Source organism: Mastomys coucha, unplaced genomic scaffold, assembly GCF_008632895.1.
Source record: "Mastomys coucha isolate ucsf_1 unplaced genomic scaffold, UCSF_Mcou_1 pScaffold14, whole genome shotgun sequence".
NCBI classification, from domain to species: Eukaryota; Metazoa; Chordata; class Mammalia; order Rodentia; family Muridae; genus Mastomys; species Mastomys coucha.
In genome coordinates, this window is record NW_022196896.1 from 102,345,949 (window position 1) to 102,352,981 (window position 7,033).

The 7,033-nt window shown below is 38.9% G+C and overlaps 1 long non-coding RNA gene across 1 annotated transcript; it reads right to left on the reverse strand.

Annotated features, from left to right (window-relative positions):
* Positions 1–1,354: 1,354 nt before the first annotated feature.
* Positions 1,355–2,204, reverse strand: LOC116089238. The gene is made up of 2 exons (XR_004118230.1): positions 2,018–2,204; positions 1,355–1,779 (listed from the first exon to the last, which is right to left on the reverse strand). It is a non-coding gene; the product is annotated as an uncharacterized LOC116089238 (long non-coding RNA).
* Between the last annotated feature and the right edge of the window lie 4,829 nt (positions 2,205–7,033).

The following is a 7,033-nucleotide window of genomic DNA, read 5'->3' on the forward strand; positions in this document are numbered from 1 at the left end:
GTGGTTTAGTCATCTTCTCAGCCCCTCCTTGATCAAATTTTACATTATAGCATTCAACTTTCCCAAGGAATATGTAGTACATGACATTCTATAATGATAACTTAGATTTGTACTTCTTCTATGGGGACCCAGAGGAATGTAGAATGTATAGGTTACTGAGAAACCAACATGGTGGTCTTAAGAGGGTCAGTGATACAGAAACTCAGACATTCAGCACTGCAAGTACAACCTTGTAATAAAGACCTCCCTATGCTGGATGTAGGGTGGACTTGATATTTGAGGGAAAGTTTTACAGTCTAGAGAGTAGGCCTAATTTCCTAGAGACTATGCAAGTGATTTCCTTGGTTCTGATTTCTGATTTCCAATAAGGAACCACATGTCAGGATAGAATCCTCTTGGACACTAGAAGGATCTTAGTGTTCATCAGTTCATGGATGTTTTCCTCAACATCAGGGAAGCCTTTGAAAATTAGAGCAACAAAACATTAAGACAACAGCATATGACTACTACTATACACATGCCCCTTTTAAATAACGATAGAGCTGAAAATGAAAAAGAAAAGAAAAGACAACAGAGTCCTTAGACACAAAGAAAGGATCTGGCTATATGTGCCAGATTTTACATCAGGAAAGAAAAACCTTCAAGTCCACTCTATGTGCCCAATTTTACATCAGGGAAAATCGGGACTTCTTGAAGTGACAATATATCTTCAAGACTTGATTAGCATATGTCAACATAAGGTAGAGTTATCTAAAAGGAGGGAACCTCAACTGATAATATGGCTCCAATAAGTTCCAGCTGTAGGGTATTTTCAAAATCAGGGATCAGTGAGAAAGGGCCCAGCCCATTGTGGGTAGTGCTATTCCTGGGATAGTGGTTCTGGGTTCTATATAAAAGCAGGCTGAGAAATACCTGGAAAGCCAGTGAGCAGCACCCCCTCCATGGGCTCTGCATCAGCACTTGCTTTCAGGTTCTGCCTCTGTTTGAGTTCCTGCCTGATTTTCTTTAATGATGAATACCAATATAGAAGTGTAAGCCAAATAAACTCTTTCTTTTCCAATATGCTTTTGTTTTGTTTGTTTGTTTGTTTGTTTGTTTTTGAGACAGGGTTTCTCTGAGCAGCCGTTGCTGTCCTGAAACTCACTCTGTAGACCAGGCTAGCCTCAAAACTTAGAGAAATCTACCTGCCTCTGCTCCCCAAGTGCTGGAATTAAAGGCATGTGCCACCACCACCTTGCCCCAATATGCTTTTTGGTTGTAGTGTTTTGTCACAGCAATAGAAATCCTAACTAAGGCAAATAACTAACAAACTTACACTAGACTTTGGCTTGCAAGATCCAGACTTACGCCTCAGTGCTCTTGGGATAATGGTACATATTACCTTCATATATTTATGGGGTTATGGTAGGGAAAGAAAAACCTTCATGTCCCTCAGCAGTTTTAAGTCTTAGGAAGGCATTGGGCAGGGAAGCCCAGAGAGGTAGATCTCCCCCTAATTTTCATTGATCCATTGTATCTGTATCTCTCAGCTTCTATTTTAGTTTCTTCTAAAATGGCTCCAGGCAACCTTTCTTTTCTCGTGCCCAGGGCTTGCCTAAGATAAGACATTCACTGCATGCTGTGCCTTCTCCAGTCCGTGCTTTACACTGTTGAATCTCTCCATTGAACCCAAGAGCCTTGATCAGCTTGGGAAGGAACACTTGGAGCAACTGTCCTTTGTTCTTCTCTTGGCTCCTGGCTCTGTCCATGTGTTCTAAGCAGGACTTGCAATTAGGATGCCTGAAAGGAAAGAGCAGATTGGAGCTGCTATGTCTTCCTTTGGTGCCAGCAGGTCTGGGGGTGGCATTATGAGCTTCCCAAAAACTCACTGGAAAAGACTTGCTTCCAAAGCAAGAAAATATGGCTTATTAGCCTAGAGGTGCAGAACAGAAAAGACAATGTAGCAAGTTGGTAGACTTGGAGTGAGTTTCCAACTAGATTGATCCATGCCTATTCTAATAGAGATTAGAATGCCAACCTTAAAGCAGAACAAGTTCCTTTCTTCTCCTTACTGCATGCATTCAAGTTCTGTCTCTGTAACTAAGCTCTCGGGAGCTTACGCCTGATTTTGCTGTTGGTATACTCAGCGTCCATATTACAGCTTTCATATGTGTGTCTATTGGCCAGAGTAGAAGTGCCATGGATGTAGGATCTGAGGTTTGATGTGTTGCTATGGTCTCAGTCTCAGAGAGGAACTCTATACATGTCACAATGGCTTTATGAGTATCTGACTATCTGTGCCATTTATCTTTTCTACAACTGAAGACTTTCCTTATAATGCTGGGAGAAAATAATAAATATGAAATATATGCTAATAACATTATAGAAGTCCTCACTCCATCCAAGGATCCATTCTGTGTGATCCAGGACAGAACAGTTAACTGTCTAAATTGCTGTTTTTTCCCACAGAATTCTACCCATATAAATGGCTTTGTCTATGTCTCAGCACATGAGACATAGTTAATGAGACCCACAGTTAATGATAACTTATTGTTGCTTTTTGGGGACTTTCCCATTTTAATTTTGAAAGCTGTGAAGTTTCAGCTTTTCTTAGATCCCTGTGTCTGGATTGGAATATATCAATTAAGAGAGGCACTATTCTGATGGACAGCCACTGTGAAACAACACACCAAGAAAGGACTTCAGAGTTAGGAAAAGGAATCAATGCTTAGAACAAGTAAGGAGCTAGTTTGAAGAGACAGGCTTTCTGTCCTGAGTTTAGAGATGGTGTGTATACCTTCTAAAAGGAGTAAGCTGAAGCTTAAAGGAAATATCCACTTCTTAATGCACATTTACATAGACATGTATTACTCAGCTTAGACCAGTAGTTGGTAAAACGAGAGTGGATTTGTGTATTGGGGCTCTCTCTTAAAACTGAAATAACTGACAAATGCATGGATATATTCTTAGACCTCTACTCTCAGTGTATACATGGGAAGGGTGGGAAGGGGAGAGAGACAGTGAGAGAGCAAGGGAGCTAGGAGAAGTGAATGACAAAGAAGGCTTTACACTCACAGCCTTCTATTTGTCCTTTGTCACATCACTTAGCATCCTGGTAAATCAAGGTGATATTCCAAGAGCAATTTCTAGGAACTAAAAGTAGAACCCATGAGAAGAGTAGACATTCAGGAGTTGCCCTGTGGGCACAGACTTGAAGTTATAAATTTAAAGGTGTCTGGTATGAGGGAAGAGAAAGTAAAGACCTTGGCTACCTTCTGTTTCCTGCCTATTCCCATGTGACTACTTACACCTCAGATCCAGCTGTGTACAACCTGTGGCAGGAGGACAGAGAGATATGGTGTCTGTGTAATTCCCCCAGATTTTACTATTTTTCCCTTACATATAATTGAGCTAATAAACAAAATTAAAATATAAAATTGTGAACATCTCTTAGCAAAGATTAATGCCAAGATATAGGCAAGAATGTTGTGTTGATTACAGCAACTTGTCATAGTTAATATAACTTTTTAAAGATGTGTCTGTAAGAGTAAATTAATATCACTGGCTGAAAATTTTCAGGCATCGTAAATTTAGTTTTGTATTTAACCTTTCTCCAGCAAGCACCTGCTTTTAATCTATTCCTAAGGCATTACTATTGAAATATAAGAAGTATTTGCAGAAATGGATATCGGTTTCAGGTATTCTCATAGGCTTGCTTTTTACAATTTTGTCTTCTGAAAAAATATTGGATAATTATTAATCTTTAATACCAATGAGAATACAATTCTTAGAAAGGGATTACATACTTCAATTAGCATTTAGTATTCTTATAGCCATAAACTAATTTGGGAAAATATGTTTGCGCCCTAGAAAACAAAAGTAAATTCTAAATTTGATACAAATAGACCTGGATCTCAATAGTATTGATAATAGCTAAACCCAATAGCTACCAATTTTTTCTAAATCCTCTCTCTTTGTCCATGATGGTTTGGGCTTCTCCTCCAAACTGACATATGTCAATTTCTAGGTAGTCTACTTCTGTGATCATGACTAAAACCTATCTCCCATCATGAGTGATTCCTTCCCTCCAAATAAACTGGCTCTAGAGGAATATGGGATGGAGAATCACAAGTCTTGAGTTTAAGTTCCCCATCTGTCACTTGCCAGCTCTGTAGTCATTTTAATCTATTTGTTTTGAATATAAACCTCTCACATTAACACACTACTTTACTGTACCTATTCATAATAAACATGTATTGTAATAATTGGATCAGAGGATTATTATGGGCAAAAATTGAGATGACATATCAAAACTCTAGAGCCTTACATAATTTAAATTCTGATTATGATTTGATAAAGATTGGCCATTTGCATAGATTGCACTGTTAATGTGATCAATGATGTAGCTAATTGAATTAATGGAGATAGCAAATCATATAATAAAGTCCTTAAGGGATTTCTCAGAATAGGGTAATTCAAATTCTTCCTGGGTAAAACACATTTTACCTTTCTAGATCCCAGCTTTCCACAGTTGAGGAAGATTTTGTGTCTGAAGATATGAACACTGGGTGCTGCAAGGACAAAGATTATTGTTTTTATGTTATGCTCCAAATCTAAGATACTTTTCATATTTTTCACAGCTTTAATTCTCCTCATTTGGACCTTTATGCAATTGAAAATGAATCTGCTACTGAGATATGTTAGGTTGGCATCACAGCTTCCAAAGATACTCAGTAAAGATAAACAGAGCAGGAAAATAGAAAGGTCAGGTCATCCCAGGGAAGCTGAGAAATGACACAGTGCCAAGCACTCTCCTCTTGCATGCTAGGATGGAGGTTCTGAAGCAGTCGGCTTCACTCTGCTCATTGAGAGACTGGTACACCTCGCAGTTTCCTAACATGAGCCACCCTGTCTGTCATTGGGGGCTCAATGCCTACCCTTGAATGAGCCAGCCAGCTTCATCAGTTCTCGAGTGTAATTGGCTTTCCAATTTCCCAAATATCTTCACATATAACATGGTCTTACTAGGTGACTTGGATTTTCCCTCTGCTACAACAGGGTAATGCAGGATAGGCATGTACCAGGTCAGGAAAATGTGTCTAATGAATGCTTCTACAGATGGAATGGGGCTCAGAGCAATCTGTCTTCACAGATACCCTGGTAAAATGGCACAATCAGGAGAGAAGACAAAAATGCTCCATAAAATAATGAGCTGCAATGTTAGTAAGATACACTGAACACTCTCTTGCCTCCCACATGGTCCATTTGATGCCATCCTCTTAACATGAGCTTGGCACGATGGTCTCTATCCATTTTAATCAATGCATGATGCAATTGAACAAGAGTGATGCTAAATTAGTTGCCCACAACTAATGAACATGAGAGAAATTTCATCTGACTTCAGCCACAAAACAAAGGATGAGCTGGCTTGTGTCAGTCTGTGCCATCTGAGCACTGTGCGAAGGATTCTCACCAGTAGCTCTGCACCTGTGTGGGTCATAAGTAAGTCTGGTATCATCAAGCCCCTGCATAGAAAAGATCTAGCTCCACAGCAGACAGCCAGTATTCTAGATTCCATGTTTTACATTTCTGCATTTTCTTTTTCATGGGGCAAAATATATGAGTTACCATTTCAAGCTAGTGTCCAATGAAGAGGAAGGGTGGTAAAGTCTAATGGTTGTGGTAGTAGAGTTCAAATGTACTAAACAAAAATTGATTATAACATACCTTGACAATTCAACCAATTTATGTGTGTATGAGAGAGAGGGGGGAGAGAGAGAGAGAGAGAATAAGGAGCAGGAGGTGGGTGATGGTCATGGTCCTGGTAGTAGAGTAGGAGATTTGGTATAGGTATTAGCATGTTCCAAGGACTATGAGGTTATTTAAGGAGAAAGTGTACTCAAAGGGGGGAAAAAGACCAAGTTGAATAAATAGCTTTCCTAGAATGTCTCAGAATTTTCCAGTTATATTCAGATAGCTATTTATTGCAGAAAAGTGGGGCAGCCTGGCATTATGTTCTCCACTTCTATGTAAAGTAGGAGCTGACTGACACTAAGGCTTCATCCTAGCAGTTATTTTATGCTGTGGAAAATGATGTCAATGTGGCTTAAAGCAGATATGGCTGAGTGTGATTTCATCCTCAGGGCAGCGACAGTTGAGACATGGCTCGAGTGGGAAGTTGAACAAGTTGAATATAGAACATAGTTTAACTCTCGAGTATTATTTCAAGCTTTATCTAAAAATAAGAGATTCACGAGAAGTCCCTTTAAGTATCTTCATGCCAATCTCTTTTTTCATCTTGCTAGGAATTAGAATCTTAAGTTTAGGCTAGAAAAACTCAGCAGAGACCCTCCAGCCATAGCTGGATTCCCTCTGCAGTTGAGAGCTGTCATTAGTCGACAGTAGGGAGCGACTCACATGGAGTCCACCTACCACTGCACACTGTGGCAGCTTGGGCAAGGTAGGGAGTAAAGGCTGGTTGAAAACACATAGCAAGATGCAATACCACCATGATTATATTTAAAATGTTTTAAAGATGGCATTGGATCTTCTGGTACTAGAATTACAATCAGTCTGTTATGAGGTGCCATGTGGGTACTTGGGATCAAACCCTAGTCTCTGTAAGAATAATAAGTGCTTTTAATCTCTGACCTGTCTCTGAAGCCCCATAATGATGTTTCAAATTAAACATGTATTAGAAAATTTTACCAGTGGAATTGTAGCCAAATGTAAAAGTTACTGGAAACTGCTATACAATGGTAATCATAGACATGGTACAGTGTTAGTATTATGGGTAATTTTGTCTTAGATTTATATTTATATATTAACATTTTTATTTAAGCAATTATTTTCTAAATAATTACAGCCCATAAAAGACTCTGTATACATGTAGTAAAATATATACTTAATATTTTCTACTCAAAGGAAAATCAAGTCAAACTCTAGCCATTTAACACCAGAGGAAATGATGTCCAAGAGACTGAGCAATGTGGTTAAGTACACTTATGTGGGCAATGTGGTTAAGTAACACTTATGTGGTAGTTCAAATTTGAAA